The sequence below is a fragment of the Megalops cyprinoides genome, chromosome 8, assembly GCF_013368585.1.
Source record: "Megalops cyprinoides isolate fMegCyp1 chromosome 8, fMegCyp1.pri, whole genome shotgun sequence".
Taxonomy (NCBI): domain Eukaryota; kingdom Metazoa; phylum Chordata; class Actinopteri; order Elopiformes; family Megalopidae; genus Megalops; species Megalops cyprinoides.
The window spans coordinates 37,803,495-37,820,898 of record NC_050590.1 but is presented as its reverse complement, the minus strand read 5'-3'; the positions used below and the strand labels follow the sequence as shown (position 1 = coordinate 37,820,898).

The 17,404-nt window shown below is 39.8% G+C and overlaps 1 protein-coding gene across 3 annotated transcripts in view; it reads right to left on the bottom strand.

Annotated features, from left to right (window-relative positions):
- Positions 1–17,404, bottom strand: part of eps8l2 (EPS8 like 2) — a 66,255-nt gene that overhangs the window by 44,158 nt on the left and 4,693 nt on the right. For 2 of the 3 annotated variants that reach the window (XM_036535427.1, XM_036535430.1), the window contains exon 1: positions 7,261–7,623. The exons of the other annotated variant lie outside the window; for it this stretch is intronic. The gene's annotated coding sequence lies outside the window, so the exon portion shown is untranslated. Of the gene's footprint in view, positions 1–7,260; positions 7,624–17,404 lie in introns of those variants that run through there. 3 annotated transcript variants of the gene reach the window in all.

The following is a 17,404-nucleotide window of genomic DNA, read 5'->3' as shown; positions in this document are numbered from 1 at the left end:
AAAATTCAAAACTGCACACACATACACACATACACACACACACACACACACACACACACACACACACACATACACCCACTCATTAACACACTTTCCTGTGTTGTCAACAGAGAAATACAGGTATTCCCCATCTTTTAGTGACTCCAACATGTAACCAGCTGATAACCATTCCCTTCAATAATATTCAATCCCCCACATGAATGTTTTTTTAGTAGCAACTACAGCTTTGACGTAATGCAGTCTACACAATGACACATACAAGCCTAGAACAACATATATTTAGGTCTCTAGTGGGGCGATGTATTGACGCTAATAATCTAGACACTGACACAGAATAAACACAAAAACATTATTTTATTTCAATCATCACTTGTAAAGTGCAGCTGCTACCTTATCTGATCAAGAGGCCATTGACATATGGGTCATTCCATGCCAACTCACCCAGAATTCAGAAATTTTCCCAGTTCATGTCATAGATTTTCTCAAAAAATTCACGTAAAAACTTCTATTAAATTCATGGAAGCTTGCAAAATCCTATAGCTCTACTTCAAATACTTTTTTAGTTATGAATTTTTGAAATTTGGCCCTTACCAATTGCTTATTTTTCACTGGATTGGGTTGAAATTTGTACTGCACATTCAAGAAACCCTAAGGATAATTTGCAACATGTTTTCATGTAAATAGTTGTGCTGAATGTTTTACAGTAATCAAATTAATGAAAATATTTTTTTTTACCCGAACAAAGAATCTTCAATTTTAGTTAGGTTTAGGTTAAGGGTTAAGGTTAGGTTTAGGGTTAGGGTTGTGTTAGCGTTAGCATTAGGGTTAGCATTAGATAGCATTACCTTGAGAGTTAGCATTAGCTTTAGGGTTGTGTTAGCATTAGCATGCGGGTAAGTGTTAGCATTAGACTTAGCATTATCTTGAGAGTTAGCATTAGCTTTAGGGTTCTGTTAGCATTAGCATTAGAGTTAGCATTAGCATGTGGATTAGTGTTAGCATTAGCATTTCGGTTACTAATAACATTAGCATTAATGCAAGGTTAGCATTAGCTGGTGTGTTAACAGAATATTGAACTGGGGAACACAGGACCCTGGGAACATAGGACCCTGGAAACACAGATGCACTCCCCTTTACACTGGCTGTAATATTACATTCAATGGTTTCATTTCATAGGTAGATATTTGTACTATGTTGACTTCAGGGTTTTCTATCTCTGTGTGATACCTATTGAGCCTGTTTTTCATTGGGTTCAGGAAATTTGCAAGTTACAGCTTGTAATGGCTTGGTTTGTTGCATACTAGATGATGTCATCTTGTTCTGTCTTGTATCAATCTTAGTTCCTTAGCTCAATACACATATATTTCGCAATTTCATTTAATACTACACAGAAACAAAATTTGGTTGCAAGAAAGTGAAAACTGGTGGAGATATTAAATTTTGAAAATTGAAGATTCTTCGTTTGTGTAAAAAATTATTTTTTTTTATTAATTTGATTACTGTAATACATTCAGCACAGCTATTTACATGAATGCATGTTGCAAATTATCCTTAGGGTTTCTTAGATGTGCAGTACAAATTTCAACCCAATCCAGTGAAAAATAAGCAATTGGTGAGGCTTATAATACACATACAAAGAATCGCAAAAATGATTAAATTTAGCTCCAAGGGCCAAACTTCAAAAATTCATAACTAAAAAAAGGTATTTGGAGTTGAGCTATAGGATTTTGCAAAGTCCCATGAATTTAATAGAAATTTTTACATGAATCTATGATATGAACTGGGAGGTCCTAGGTGGCATGGAATGACCCATATAAACAATAAATCAAGAGATATACTTATGCAATAGTGAATCAGTGCTCCACATTTGGTGTGGACGTAGTACACATTTGTGGAGGCCTAGACAAACTCTCCCTGAAAATATTGTTATATTAATATTACGGTCACAAATCCTCAACCATTACATTATATTGCTATTACATACACACTATGTTATCATTATTACATTACTATTCTGGTGTCAAATGAGAACAAAACACATTTACTTATAACACACATTTTTACATCATTCAAGCATTTTTTATGCCACATTTAGACAAATATGACAACTTTTATAAAACATTACAAGATTTTAATGCCCCTTTTTAATCTTCCTGTCTATTTCTAATAAACATGTTCCCATTAAGAAGTTTAGGATCAGCGGTAGGGATAACCCCTGGTGCACTTTAATGATCAGAAAATCCAAATCAGAGTTTTATCTTAAGTCAGTTACAGAGAACCTAAATAACCCCTCAAAATTTTGGAAACAAGTTAAATCCTTCTCAGGTACACATGTCTCCCTGAGCATATTCTGGTTGGCCCAGATGAAATAAAGGACGAAGCTGCCATGGTTAGACAGTTTAATAAACATTTTATTCAAGCTGGATCTGTACCTGACAGCTTAAATGTAAATACAACAGTCCCATGTCATGCCATTACTGCAACTGATGGAAATCTGGATTTATTTGATTTTAAACCTATTTCTGTTGCTCAAGTCTGTAAAGCTTTGAAAGACATTAATCCCAAAAAGTCTGCAGGTCCAGACAATCTGGATTCTTATCTCTTAAAGATGGTGGCAGATATTATTGCTGAGTCTATTACTCATATTTTTAATTTGAGTCTTCTGTCCAACTCCATACCTAAAAGTTGGAAATCTGCCTTTGTTCTCCCCCTACTCCCCTCAGAGTTAAACAACCGTCCGATCTCCAGGCTCTCAGTCTTGGCTAAGATCCTTGAATCCCAGGTAAACTTGCAGTTAAAACAGTTTTTACTTGATAATAACATTCTAAGTGATTTTCAATCTGGTGTTAGAACTGGTTACAGTACAATTACTGCTGCTATGGTTGTGACAAATGATCTCATTGGTGCCCTGGACAGAAAACAGCATTGTGCTGCCTTATTTGTGGATTTATCTAAGTGGATCATGAATTGCTGAACAAGCTTGGAATGTTGGTTTTGGTCCCAAGGCTGTTAAATGGTTTAGAAATTATTTTGTAGATTGAACCCAGTGTGTCTATGCAGAGGGCTACAAATCTGATTTTCTTTAGATAACCAAAGGTGTCCCCCAGGTTTGATTTCTATTTTTATAAATGACTTGGGTAAGGACATTCAAGCAAAAATACACCTCTATGCTGATGACACTGTCATTTATACGCATGCTCCCTCCATAGCACAGGCAGTACAAGAGCTTCAGACTGCATTACAGTCATTACAAACTGTTCTGCTTAGTTTAAAATTGGTCTTAAATGTTCAGAAAACAAAGTACATGGTCCTCTCAAAAGCTCGCTTGCAGTTGCTTGATGATTTTAGCATTTTCACGTCCGATGGTAAATCCATTGAAAGGGTGCCCTCTTACAAGTATTTAATTATATGGATAGACGACAAGCTTTTATTTAATGTACATATTGCTAATCTAGTTAGGAAGGTCAAAGTGAAGATTGGCTTTTATTTTAGAAATAAATCCTGTTTTACTTTTAATGCTAAGAAAAAAACTTGTGGAAGCTACTTTTCTTCCTGTGATTGATTACGCTGATATACTGTATAAGCATGCATCCGCCTCCATTTTGCGGAGCCTTGATTCAGTGTACCATGCATTGATATGATTTATTACAAATGCAAAGTCTCTCACTCACTATTGCATTCTTTATGATTTGGTGGGCTGGACATCACTAACCACTCGCAGACAACAGCACTGGTTTATTTTTATCTATAAAGCGATCCTAGGTAAACTCTGTACCTCTGCCCCAGCTTGGGTAGTTACCAGCTACGCTCTTCCAGGCGGTTGCTTTTTAATGTACCAAGGATTTTGAGAGATCTGGGGAAAACTGCATTTTCTTACCATGCACCTTGGACATGGAATAATCTACACAATGATTTAAAATTGGATACATTTATATCCATTGATAAATTTAAGTCAATCATAAAGAATGTAGTGAATGAGACATGTTGTTGCTTTTCCTAAGAGGCCACTGAGTTTAAATAACTGTTTTTTTGTGTATTTTTGTATATAATGTTGTATATGTCGTACTTTATGTTGTATATGTTGTACTTTTAATATGTAGTGAGTCTGTACGGCTGCTGTCTTGGCCAGGTCTCTCTTGTAAAAGAGATTTTTGATCTCAATGGGACTTCCTGGTAAAATAAAGGTAAAATAAATAAATAAATGCATAAATAACAATAGCCATCCAAAACACTGCAGTAAGGACAAAAATAAACACTTTAGCTAAACGTTTTATTATTTATCCTGTTAATGCTGTGTGAACGTTTCACCTTTTTACTAAATATCTAAAACACTTAAGAAATGTATCATACATTTGATGTTTCATTCCTTAAATGTATGATAAACTATATGGCCAAAAGTATGTGGACACCTGACCATCACACCTATATGAGCTTATTGGACATCCCATTCCAAAACCATGGGCATTAATATGGAGTTACCCCCCCCCCCCCCCCCCTTGCAGCTATAACAGCCTCCACTTTTCCGGGAAGGCTTTCCACAAGATTTTGGAGTGTGTTTGTGGGAATTTGTGCCCATTCAGCCGAAAGAGCATTTATGAGGTCAGGCACTGATGTTGGACGAGAAGGCCTGGCTCGCAATCGGTGTTCTAATTCATCCCAAAGGCATTCAGTGGGTTTGACATCAGGGCTCTGTGCAGGCCACTGGAGTTCCTCCACACCAAATTCGTCAAACCATGTCTTTATGGACGTTGCTTTGCGCCCAGGGGCACAGTCATGCTGGAACAGGAAAGCGACTTCCCCAAACTGTTGCCAAAAAGTTGGAAGCATACAATTGTCTTAAATGTCTTTGTATGCTGTAGCATTAATGTTACCCTTCACTGGAACTAAGTGGTCTAGTCTGTGTGGTCTGTAGTCTGTAGTGGTCTGGGCTTGTGTGCAGCTGCTCGGCCATAGAAAACCACTTCATGAAGTTCCCAACGCATAGTTCTTGTGCTGATGTTGCAGCCAGAAACAGTTTGGAACTCTGTAGTGAGTGATTCAACAGAGGATAGGTGGTTTTTACGCGCTACACACTTCAGCACTCAGTGGCTTTGCTCTGTAAGTTTGCGTGGTCAACTGTTGAGCTGTTGTTGCTCCTAGACACTTCCACTTGACAATAATAGCACTTACAGTTGACCGGGGCAGAAATTTCACAAACGGACTTGCGGCAAAGCTGGCATCCTATGACAGTGCCACATTTAAAGTCACTGAGCTCTCTAGCACGACGCATTCTACTTCCAAGGTTTGTCTATGGAGATTGCATGGCTATGTGCTTGAGTTTATGTGTCTGTTAACAATCGGTGTGGCTGAAACACCTGAACTCAATAATTAGGAGGGGTGTCCACATACTTTTGGCCATATAGTGTACATTTGTGTAAATATTCATTAATTACCGTAAGAAATAAGAAGATAAATGCTGCTTTAAGTATATAAATTTTAAATATTGAGAAATTGATTTATTAATTATTAATTAATAAATTGATTGATATAACTGATTGATCATTCATAATAGACAGTGATACCCACAAGTTTCTTTGACTGTTCCTTAAGACATACCTCCCTTCAGCCATAAAGGTACACAGCATAGATGACTACATAATTTAAACTGTATCTGCTTTGCCACCTCCACAGCTTCAATGTCAGACCACAGCTAATAAGTCCTCAACATTGTGACTACATGTGGTCAGGTTAGCGGCAAAAGCTGTCCTTTAGGGATTGGTCTGTAGTTTTATCCTGCCCAAACTATCACTGTGAACCCCCCTATCCCATACAAACAACTGTCAAATTGTTCTGAGTGTCAGCATCACAATGACTGATGCCCATAAGGTTGGTGTGCACAAAACAGAGATTCATGGCAACACATGAAAACTAGGGGACTTTGAGAGTTCATTCAAGGTTCTATGGAAAATGAACACCTCAACTGGTGCAGCACAACAATCTGGTTTCAGAGGCTCTGTCAACCATCACTGGGGCTCCTCAAAGCAGCACCCCTGTCTTTGCCCACCTCATGCAGAATTGGATGTGGTCTCAATCTCAATCTCTTGAGGTTTTCTGGTTCCTCTGTCCTTACATATATTGCAAAGGACCGTAAACACCACTGGACTGTTTTTCCTTGAGGAGAATAATTTGTAGTAAGATGTTACACATGTTGAACCAAACTCAGCTCTATGTGTCTGTGTTTATAACAGAGGGTGTTAAAAATCAAATTACAAAGTTTCTCTCACTACATCTACAATTGGCTGATCTTTTCTGTGAAATCTGTTGAATAGCATCAGCCCCATACTGCTTGGGAGAGAAGAAACATGGCAGCTGGCTTGTTTTAGATTATTACAATTACTATTACTATGGATGAGAACATCACTCAGTCACAATGACACCTTATCTTTCATACAAAACTAAGACACAGGGAAACAAACCAATGATATTACTAGTACAGTATAAACATTTACATTGTACAGATGCCTGATTCCTTTAGGTATCCATACAGCCTTAGTTTTGTAATTTCCTACTCTTTCAGAGATATACCATTTTCAGAGATATACCATAAATTGCATAATCCTCATCACACACAAAAACAAAGTAAGGCTATACAAGTAACATGCATGCTGTGGTTTAGACAAGAATCAGCAATTTACGGCAAATTGATTATAAAGAGGTTAGCTGTCTCCTATCCGCCTGATTGAGCTTGGATATTTGCAGTCTCAAAATAGTTTTTAATAGTGTAACACGGAGGTAACTCTAATTATGACCAATATTACATAAGCAATGTGACAGATTATCACAACAACATACACATAAACTGGTTGAGAAAAGCGGCCCTCTCGTTCTCGTGAACAGCCTTTTCTGTCTTAGACATCACTGTTCATAAACAACATTTATTAATTAGAATATCAGTGCTGCACGTATTAGAGAATTTTACTGTAGGTCCTATTAGCATAATAGGATTTAGAGTAGGCGCGCTGAATTAAACGAGTAACAGCTCTAATTTGGCAGCGTGTCCTCTTAAAGTTAACTTGTTGCAAAACGGTAATTTTGCCTATTTTGGCCTTAATGTCCATATTTAGACGGTGGACTGCACTGACTTGTTTTGCTTTCTAACTAGTGTCAGTTCAAATTCCAGTTTATAGGCTAGGCTACACATTTCAGACTGACAGCTCCATTAGTAGACAATTGCTCTGTGAACACCCATAAGGGCTTGCTAATGTTTAAAAACATTCTTACCCTCAGTTTAATTCCCCGCGTGGTATCTCTACGCGATGTGGCGGCCTGTGTGCAGAACTTGAGTGTCTCGTGTCGAAGTAGTCAGAGGCTGACGGACGCGTCAAGGTGCCATCACAGGCTACAACGAAGTATCTATTTTCAAACGTCAGGCTGTGCTTCGATCGTTCACAGGTTGAAATACGTGATCTCTCGGACTCTCCTTGCCTTTCTCTCGTTTTCAGTGCAACCTCGGCGATTATTAGTATTCCTTTAAAAGTTAAAATGCTTTAAATTGTGGATGCGAAATCATAATTATTATGAGTCCGGTGCAACGAGAGTTCCCTGTCAGAACTCCACGTCCAAGCTGACACTGGAGGGAGTGCAGGTGGTGGTAGCAGAGGAGTGACAGATGACTGCAGGTTACCTGCAAGGTAACTTTACCCACGACTCCAAAGAGGAGGGGCTCCAACCGTGCGGTTTTACATATTACTTGTTAAAGGGAGGCAATAGCGTTGCTCCATACCTTAGATTTAGCTTTTCCGTTTACACATAGGTAACGATAAAAGTATTCATACTGTAGAACTAGAATCAAATACTGCATGGCTAACGACTGTGAGTCTAATGTGGGCATCCTTTGTACGTTCCCCCATGTCAAACTGTTGCCAAATAATCTTCATATTAGCTTCACCTGCGTTATGAACACTGTGTAGCCAGGTGTATTAAAAGTAGCTAAAACATACCGTGAGTTATCTAGCATAACCGAATCATAGCATCTAGCATAAACCTAATCACTCAAACATAGCAAAACAACCAAGGTGTAATTAGCAAGAACGCATTGCTGCTTCCAAACTCTATAAACACGGTTCTCTTCAGGTTCAAACTCCAACAGGGAGTGATTTCCTTGCAATGTACCATAAATCTGGAGCCGGTGTAGGGGTTGCTAAAGGGTCAGACTGAGTATTAGCAAACTACCAATAAAAGTAATCCCATTGTCAATGCATTTTGTGAACCAATTGTCCAATTCTTCAGAAAACACATTTATATTTTTTGTTGAATGTGTGTTAAATTCTATACTTTCATGGGTTTGCATTCCTTGCATATGAAAGCCTTGCATGTTGCTCCAAGAGGTGGGTTTTTATGTGGTGATGCCCAAGACTGTTTTATTGAGATGGAGGGTGCATATTGTACCACTGTGTAACAGTCACTCAGGGTTCAGTGACACTAAGTGGACAGAATGGACCAGAGGTCCATTTTATCTGGCAGGTATTTGAGTATGGTAAAACTTATGCATGAATACAAAGTCAGCCTACCATTCCACTTGATGCTTTATTGGAGGTACCTCAGTCACTCATACTCCACATTCATTCAGCATGGCAGTGGCACCCAGAGAACAGTGCAGACCACTCAACAAACACAGAACCCTCTTCATGCCTCATGAAGACCAAAAGCAGTTTTCAAAGGAAAATCTTACAGCCACATTGTGGGCATTGACACAGAGATTATCTGACACACTGATCTGTTAGTGCCCACAGGTATGTCAGAACCATGCACACACAAAGATAAAGCCTTAGGTAACTGTTGGAAATGTTGCGTGACCTCCTGCCTGCAGGCTAATCATTAACCCCCAGCTGTCAGCACAGAGAGATGGGCTGAGTGCAAGAGCATGGCATTCTGGGACTGGTTGCACCCAGGAAGCACATGCCTCATCTGTGCAGATTACAAGACTCTTGAGAGAGGAGTCTGTTTTGTCACAGAGAGACAGGTGTGTTTCAAATGTGTGATTTTTTTCTGCTGTGGTTTAGAGAATCCCACTTAGAGAGGCAGAACCTCTGCAAATACACACCAAGTTAAATCCTATAGGAGGGTAAGAGCCTACTGAGATACCCAAGGATCCTCATGCAGGAGACTGTTAATGCTACTATCCCAATCTGCACAAGCAGGGGTCAGGATTCCCCCTTCAATCATGTACATACCTAACCTTGTTATTTCAAAGTAAAGTTACGCATTTCCATAAATGCTTTTTTAAAATATATAAAAATGGTGCTAATAATTCAACTAGTGTTATCACATTGAAACATACACTATATGGACAAAAGTATTTGTTTTTCAGGGTTTGGGCTAGGCCCCTTATCTCCAATGAAGGGCAATCTTAATGCTTCAGCATACCAAGACACAATATCATTACAATGTAATGGTCAGGCATCCGAATACTTTTGTTCATATAGTGTATATGTCAGAATCCATCCTGAGTTGTCACAAAGAAGCAAAACATGCAACATCCATCTCAGAAACAGCATTCAATGGACAGCTCAGGCATAAACCACCTGGAAACTGCTTGTTAAATACAGTTCTTAAATTTTATACTGAAAACTAGATTCACTTCAAACTTAGATTGGATGTGATGGCAAAATTGTCAGAGTAAGAGAAATTAGTCATCCAATCATGGGCTCCAGTCTGTGGAAACCTGAAGGTCCAAATCCCCCACAACAGGGCAACACTGTCAAATCAGAACCTGCTGTGTGCCCCTTGTTCTCAGTGCATTCTGGGTAATGTAGGTCAACAGCTCTCAAGGGTGCATAACAGTCAGCTGAAAGTCTACATGCATACTTATTTACATAGTATGAAATCTACATTCACAAAGATCAATTTACCTACAACTGCAGAACAATTCAGTTTCAGTCTTGGACTCAATTATTTTTTCCTGACTACCCCATCATTTCAAACAACTGGTGCTGCTAAAAAGTTATTCATCCTCATGACTGTGGAGGACTGGGTGTTGAGCAATGAGGTAGACCTTTTCTCCCAAATTTTCATATAGAAACATAAGAATACAAGAAGGCAGAAGACTCCAAGCTTCATATTAAAGTAGCACCAAAATTGCCTCAGTTTAATAAAACTCACTTTATTTAAAATAGTCAAAGACAAGAGAAATTACGTTAACCCAAAAGTGTCAAGAAAAACAACTTTTTAAAAAGCTTTAAGCATCCATGATCAGTAATCACTGTCACATCATACCATTTATGTGGCAGGTCTGCCCTCTGGTGTTGGTAACAAGAACAGGAATCCCAGGACTGTAATCACAAACAGACCTGTGCCATGCATTTTTTTACTCAGTGAATATAATAAAAAAAATAATAACACATTGCATGTAATAACAATAAGTTTTAAACACACTGATGTCACACTCTGTATTTCCTCATGAAGAAAATTAATAGTCTGTGCTTTCATGCCGCAATGAAATACAGCCTACTCTCATTAGCATGAGGCAAAAAAATAGCTTTTCTGGCACATGCATTTTCACCTTATTATTATACCTTATTAAATTCATATTACCTGCGCCATAGGTAACCATCAAAGGCTGAGGGTGAGAAATGGCTACTCTCTAAAGAATGGGGGTGTGCATTCTAAATTTCATGCATGAGTAGATATGAATTACATTTTCCAACTATGTTACAAAACTGAAAATAGGGCATTGCTTGTGTGATGCTCCATTTCATTGCATTACATTATTGGCATTTAGCAGACACTCTTGGGCTGTAAGAGCAACTTACAGGTTTTTACAATGCTATCCATTTATACAGATGGATATTTATTGAGGCAATTGGGGGTTAAGTACTAGGGTTGTGACGATAACCGCATCACCGCCTACCGCGGTGTTGAGCTCATTACCGCAACACCGCAATTATTTATTTATTTTAGGGCTGTCAATGTTGACGCTGGTCCGCAATTAATCTGGAAACTTCAACGCCTTAATGTTTTAACGCGAATTAATCATAATATCAAGTTTGACCGCAATTTCCTTCCATAATTCCAGCGCGGATATTTACCTGGCTGAATTACTGAAAGGAGTGACAAACGCAGATGTGCTGAACGGCAAATTTCGTTTTAACCCTTTCGCGTGTAACTTATTTGTTATGGTATGTAGCGCGCCTGTTACCTTATATGGTTCGTTATGTTTTCATTTGCGTTATTAAGTTTCTTATAGATTTCAGTTAGCATTTGCTGTATTTTTAGAGTTAAATAGCGGTTTCCTCAAAGCTAAAATTAGCTATATTTTCTCCAATCTATTGTTCGCACCAGTTTTAGCATATGCGCTAAACGGCTAATCACACCGGTGTGACCGTACGCGCGACAGGGTTAAGATTGGGTTAATAAATAGCAGATCGTTACAACCTAAAGCTATATTAATAATCGAATTGATTACTGATCACCAATTTGATATCTTATGCCTGACTGAAACTTGGCTTAAACCTAATGACTTTGTTGCTCTTAATAAATCAACTCCTCCCACTTACTGTAATCACCAGGTCCCTCGACCTAGAGGTGGTGGCGTTGCTGCTGTACACAGCTCCAAACTCTGTGCCACCCTTAAACCTGGCTATAACTTCCATTCGTTTGAACTGTTAGTACTTAGCTTTGCACATCCTGACAAGACTGCATTTCAGCTATTTACCCTTGTAATAGTTTACAGGCCACCTGGCCCTTACAGTGTTTTCTTATTGGAATTTGCCAACTTTTTATCTGACCTGGTTGTCAATACAGAAAAGGTTGTGATAGTAGGCGACTTTAATGTGCATATGGATAATGAACATGACCCGTTCAGAACAGCATTTTTGTCCATCATCGAACCCATTGGACTCTATCAAGCTGTGGATAAACCCGCACATTACCGCAACCATACTCTAGATTTGGTCCTCACACATGGAGCAGATATTAACCAGGTAGAAATTATGCCACACAATCCTGTGTTATCTGACCACTATCTCATCTCTTTCAATTTACCACTAATGTGCTTCACATACTCGGAGCCTAGATCTCCTTCTAGGTGCACGTTTTGTTCTCTTACAGCCAATGCCTTTATCGATGAGCTCCCTACATCATACTACCTGCACAATGAAATCTCCTCTAGTTTATGTTCAAACTCTAGCTCAACTGAAATTAACCTACTCGCGGACAGAATTGACTCTACTTTGCATAAAACTCTGGATGTCGTTGCTCCCCTCAAAAGGAAGAAATCCCAGACAAAAAGCTAGCACTTTGATATAGCGACCATACTTGTGCTCTCAAACAAGCTATGCGAAAACTCGAAAGAAAATGGTGCTCCACCAAATTACAGGTTTTTCTCCTGGCGTGGAAGAACAGTCTCCTAACCTACAAGCATGCCCTCACAGCTACCAGATCCAAATATTTCTCTACCGTTATTGAGAGAAATAAGGACAATCCTAGGTACCTGTTTAGCACTATCGCCAGATTAACCAAGAGTCCTGCATCAGTTAACCCTACCATACCAGCAATTTATAGTAGCAATGACTTCATGAACTTCTTTGATAGTAAAATCATGAAGATAAGAGACACAATACAAAAATTCTCATCGACTTCTGCTTCCTGCCTGGCCAGTCCCATCCCAGATTATGTAGGTATGTCTATTAGGCCCGCCTCATGCTTTGACTCTTTTATACCCATTGAATTTAGCGACTTTTCTTCTTTTATCAATTCATCTAATAACTCTACCAGCCAACTTGACCCCATACCAACCAGCTTCCTAAAACAGCTACTGCCTGCAATTAGCACACCGCTATTAAATCTTATCAACGCCTCCCTTACGTCTGGACACGTACCCCAGCCCTTCAAAGTAGCAGTTATCAAGCCTATTCTGAAAAAGCCCAATCTTGATCCCAATGACCTGTCAAACTATAGGCCCATCTCGAATCTTCCATTCCTCTCAACAATTTTGGAAAAAGCAGTATCAAAGCAATTCTGTGCATTTTTATACTCTAACAACATTTTGGAAGTTTTTCAGTCCGGGTTTAGACCTCACCACAGTATGGAAACCGCTCTCCTGAAAGTGCTCAACGACCTTCTACTCTCCTGTGACAATGGCTGTATCTCTCTTCTTGTGTTGCTAGACCTAAGTGCAGCCTTTGATACCATCGTATCCTCCTTGTCTTATCTATCAGAACGATATCAGTTTGTCTCCATTAACAATGTATCTTCTGCTCGTTCTAGAGTAAGATATGGTATACCTCAAGGATCTGTGCTTGGGCCTGTGCTCTTCTCGTTATACATGTTGCCTCTTGGCAATATCATCCGTAAACATGACATTAATTTCCACTGTTACGCGGATGACACTCAGTTATACATATCAGTCAAACCCGATGTCCCTCTGAATATATCAAACATGGAGGCCTGCCTAACAGATGTAAAGAATTGTATGGCCCAAAACTTTCTCCTCCTCCCTGTCTCCTGTGACAATGGCTGTATCTCTCTTCTTGTGCTGCTAGACCTAACTGCAGCCTTTGATACCATCGATCATCGTATCCTCCTCGACTGCCTCGAAAACCTGGTTGGCATAAGTGGACAAGCCCTATCTTGGTTTAGGTCTTATCTATCAGAACGATATCAGTTTGTCTCCATTAACAACGAATCCTCCACTCGTTCCAGAGTAAAGTATGGTATACCTCAAGGATCTGTGTTTGGGCCTCTGAATATTTCAAACACGGAGGCCTGCCTAACAGATATAAAGAATTGGATGGCCCGAAACTTTCTCCTCCTTAACCCGGACAAAACCGAAATATTGGTCATAGGCCAAAATTCAATCAGGAGCAAACTCACTCATTTTACACTGGACCTTGATGGTCTCCCTTGCTCCGAGTGCAGCCATCAAAGACCTTGGTGTTGTTATTGATCCTGAGCTCTCTTTTGAAACTCACATAACTAACACCTCTAGGACTGCCTTCTTCCATTTGAGAAATATAGCTAAAATCAGGAAAATCGTATCAATTAACAACGCTGACAAATTAATCCATGCCTTTGTAACATCCAGATTAGACTACTGTAATGCCCTCTTGTCAGGTTTCTTCCTGATAGGAAGTTTTTCCTTGCCACTGTTGCCTTAGGCTTGATCTCAGGGGGTCTCAGGCCTGGGAACAATGTAAAGCTGCTTTGTGACAACTTGTGTTGTAAAAAACGCTATACAAATAAAAATGAATTGAATTGAATTGAATGTTCAATTGTTGCATGTTTAAAAAACATTAGCCTAATGTTCCCTTACCATCTTTTTTGTCATTTGATTTGAAAAATAATTAAAACTGTTTTAATGCGACTACATATAGCCTACCTGTCCATGCTGCTTCAGACACCATTATTGTATAGGCTACAGAATTATGTGAATTAAAATATAAAATATTAAAATGTTAAAATGTAAAATATTTGTAAGTTTGCAATCACTTTCTAAGTTGTAATCAGCCTTCCCAAGAATTTTGCAGAAAAATAAACAAGTTGTTCATGTGCAAACGTTATAGGTTGGCTTTTTGTGTTGTGCGGGGGTCGGAGGGCAGGGGCGGTAAACCGCTAAATCACGGTAATTTGTTGCTTTATTACCTTAGGAAGAAAAAATCATTTTCACCTATTAAGTACCTTGCCCAAGGGTACAGCAGCAGTTCCCCTGTGGGGAATCAAACCAGCAACCTTTCAGTTATAAGTCCTGCTTCTTAACCACTATGCTACACTGTCAGAAGCAGAGGCTGAAAATAGAATTAGGTGGCACTAAATCACATTATGTGACAGGAAATAGCATTTTTCAGCATGGGAAGTGTATTTGTTGATGTGCATTTTGTTGAGGGTGGATGGCTGCTTTTCTTGAGGGGGTGCACATGACACCTTGGAAAGGTATTGCAAGCATCCTTGGTGGGTGTTGGGTCACATCAGGGGTTTGCATTGATTTGGAGTGATCTTGATTGTGATCTGATCAGTTGAGCTTGGGCTGAGTTTTTATGGTAGCTCCAGGAAGGAACGTGTGGTTTTGATGTCAGGGAAAAAGTATTTGTCCTGCAGTAACTTTCCCTCTGTCCTGGCTTTGTTCAGAAAACCTCCTTTTTAGGCCTCTGCAGCTCTGCCCTCATAGTTTGTATTTTCATGGCTTCATTGTGTGAAGTGTGTCTTTGGGGGTGACCAGAGAACGCTCCCTTTCCACAGTCATGTATCAGCAGCTCTAGTCTGTCAAGGTTTGGGGTCTGGAAAGACAGGAAGCAATTAGTGGCAATATCAGCAACCCTTTGAGGGTTCAGACTGGAGGGCTCAGGATGTGGTCCAGCAGAGTGCACAGAATACACTTTAAATTGGCTGTCTTTGGTGATACCCTTCCTCTATGAGTTAATCCCACTGTGTGCTAGGCAGTGGGATTATTGTTCTTAAAATAGCAGGTTGCATTTCACTCTCATATTCACTACTTCAATGTAGGCCCAGTGCAGAAGGTGGGCCTGAACAAGTTGGGCCCAGTTAAACTTATTTTTGCAGATTACTGTCATATTCCTGAAAACTGAGTGAATATTGCCACCTTATGGTTGCACATATTAAATCCCAGTTCAATCAAGTTCTAACAAACCTCAGCTTTAAACAGAGCACACCATGGCTGCTTTTGATTCTGGTATATTAAAGAAAGCTAACAAATTTATCGAGTGCTGTGGGTCCAGACTCTAGAGTGACGCAATTGGTAGGCTGAGCCCTACGGCCGGGGTTTGAGACTGACTGTATCATTTGCCAGCAATGACAGGGTTCCCACAGAGATGGAAAAAATTGGCTTAACTGTCACATTCCTGTAAATTGCTCAGATGATGTCAGCGGAGTAGCACCTATCCTCCAAAGAGTGCCCACTCCATTGCAGTGCATTTGTAGCGTGAAAAAGAGCTGTTGGCTGTTGTTGTGGTGAGATGACACTGCTATGCAATAGGCACTTCCTAGTGCAATAGGAACTAGGAAGCTGGATTAAAGGTTGCTTTCTAGCCTTCCTATTTCTGTCCCATAAAAAGTTTATGGTCCCCTAATACCAGGGATTTTCACTAGAACTTGGATCTTCCTTCCCTGCCCTTGGAGACAGCCAGAGCAGTGCTAGCCCACAGGCGCTGTACCCCAGTCACCCACTGCTTACAGTAATTGCCTTTATGTGAAGAAAAACCCTGTTGTGTGACTGCTGTGCCCCTTATTGTGGCTCCCGAGGGAAGATGTGCTTCACCTGCATGACACACCAGAATGTTGCCCATCATGTCCAGATGTCCTGAAGAAAACTCCCTCATCCCAGCACATGGCTTGACTGTGGACCTCCTCTGAACGCACTGCTCCTTTCACCGATTTGTGAATGACATCACATCTGCCTTTCCTAGTGCTCTAGCATTTCCCACATTCATAAAAGTAATGATTGACCTATGTACAATCAGCCACTGTAATTACACAGAAGTGGATGTTCTACAGATCTAACAGATATGATGCAGCTCGGCCAGCGTCATTGCAGGGCAGGCGGACATGAAACCTACTACGCTATGCCTATCGCCATGCGTGGCTATTATAAAACTCATGAACACTCCATATGTACCAACAGAAAAGTGGGCATATAGGAAAACCTACATATACTAATCATTTTAGGCTACTGTCCTGTGTAACTGTATATACCTACCGACATTCTGCATTTTACATTCAGTACTGTACCATGACGATGCAGACACTCATAAATTAAGATAACCGTAAAATCCGACGGCACTTTACTGGTAAGCACACTGTGCATAGAGCGTGGGAAAAAAGTGGGTTAGAGGAGAGCTCAGCCACCCTGCCCTGTCCTAGGTCCCGCACATCATTGTCAAAATATAAGTACCATTGCATAATTCTAATTCTAATAAAAGTTGTGCATGCTGTGAAGTATATTTGTTTATACAGAATTACAATTGAAGCGATCACACCAATAATAACAATCCAAGCGCGTAGTGTTTTTTTAATAATGATGCTGTAGTACATACTCCCTTACTTCAGTAATGACTGCAAACTGATGCATGAAGGTAACTGAGCTATGCATATACACAAGCAGCAAACTCTCCTCTGACTGACAACTTTCTCACGTTCTTGGCAACAGATCTGTGGGTGGGACAAGGGTGTAGGGGGGCAGGGTGAGGAGATCCAGAGACAAGACACAAATATTAGAAGATACATGCTGCATTTTATTTGACAGAAAATAAGGATCTCTCCAAAGCTAAAATAACTGTGTAAGTACATTAATTGTCCAATTGTCCATATCTAGTACAGCATACAGCAAAGTTGAGTGGTCTGAGACATGACTAACTCAAAGCTTTACACTCAGAAATACAGGAAAGAGTGGAAGTCTGTCCCGGAGTTTAAGGGA